The sequence below is a fragment of the Cyprinodon variegatus genome, unplaced genomic scaffold, assembly GCF_000732505.1.
Source record: "Cyprinodon variegatus isolate N-32 unplaced genomic scaffold, C_variegatus-1.0 Scaffold828, whole genome shotgun sequence".
In the NCBI taxonomy this organism is placed as follows: domain Eukaryota; kingdom Metazoa; phylum Chordata; class Actinopteri; order Cyprinodontiformes; family Cyprinodontidae; genus Cyprinodon; species Cyprinodon variegatus.
In genome coordinates, this window is record NW_015151281.1 from 2,103 (window position 1) to 3,714 (window position 1,612).

The window sequence follows — 1,612 nt, forward strand, 5'->3', positions numbered from 1 at the left end:
GCGCCAAATCTAGCGACTTTTTTCTGCTAGTGGAGACTTTGGAGACAACATCTAAAAGCAGCGAACTCTGCTCTCCAGAGCAAGTAGATTGGTAACCCCGCCTCCTGCTCTCCTCTATCTTGTCTGCTGTCATGATTCATGCAGCGATTATTTCATCCAAATGAAAAATGGAGAACAGAGAAGCAGATCATGGCTTGTCTACAGTGAAAAGAAGGACTGGGTTATTTACTTTGGCCTTTTTGGAAACACAGGAAGGAGCAATCAGCTAAGTGAGCTTAGAGCTTGGAAAAAATCTTTCATTCCTTTAGAGACAGCATGAAAAGTCAGCTGAGTACAAAACATAGAGAGGAAAACGAGAAGAAAAGGGACAAGAAGAGAGGGATAAAACCTAGAACAGATAATGGAAGTCTATATATATAGACTGTTTTATGTGTTGTCTTCTCATTTCAGAGGGCCCCCTGCCTGTCTTTGCCTAGGGCCCCAAATTTATTATATTCACCCCTGACTACAGGCTTCCAGTAAGTGTGTTTGTTATGCTTACAGGATTTACCACCATAACAGATAACTGGCCTGAGAAAATTAGTTGACAGTGTGAAAGCAAAATCTTAATTCTTCAAGTTACTGGGAAATGTTTTACTTTCTTAATTCAAATTCCCCAAATAAAAATGAAAATGCCTCCATTTAATTCCTCTTTGCAGCACATTTCAAATCTTAAACTTTTACCAGTTTTCATTCTTGTTTTTGTTTTAATACCAACACCAAAAACATAAAGATGCGTACCACATGCTAACACTGAGGCGATGCAGATGAAGGAACAGAGTAACCTGAAGCTGAGAGAAGCTCTCTTTAATTGGATGTTTTATATTTTTTTAAGATGCGTTTTTCTTTCATAGTTTTTTTATGACACAAAGGAAATGACTTGTTTTTAAGTGTTTGATTTTTATAATTACATTCACATTTGCTGTCATGGACTATTAACCACACCCGGACCAAACAAAGTTGTGTAGTGAATGGCTTTTCAAAGTTTTATTGAAAATAAAATGTTGCTCATATACTAATATGTGTGATATTAAATAGGTGGTTTTCCTATTTAAACATTTTGAGTCATGTTCTTCTCAAACGCCAGAGGTTGCCATGACCACTCTCAGCGTGATGCAGTTTTTACTCTGTTTGCTAAATGATTTGCTCACAGAATGTTTCGCTATGGTCCTTGCTGGTACCTTTACTCAGATACCTCATCATACTCCTGGCAGATTTGGAGTTAAAATAAAACAATTGTTTTTTTTGTTTTTTTATTGGAGGTAAAATCAGCATTTCGAATCGTTTCCCAGCTGGAGAGCCATCCTGAATATGAAGATCCAGCTTAAGATGGGCGTAAGAAGGCGCCTCACACCTTTAAGTAAAATCCTGGTCATATTCAGAATTCAAACTTCTGAAAGTACTTTAAATATGAATTATTACATCCTGTTCAATAAATGATAAGTGTATTTAATTAAGAGTATCTTCATATGAATGTGCTTTACTAGAGGCACCCATGTTTGCCAAAGAACACTACTGCCACCTACTGGTTAGTGACGTCACGGTGCGGTATCGGCTGTTGATCAAGTCCCAG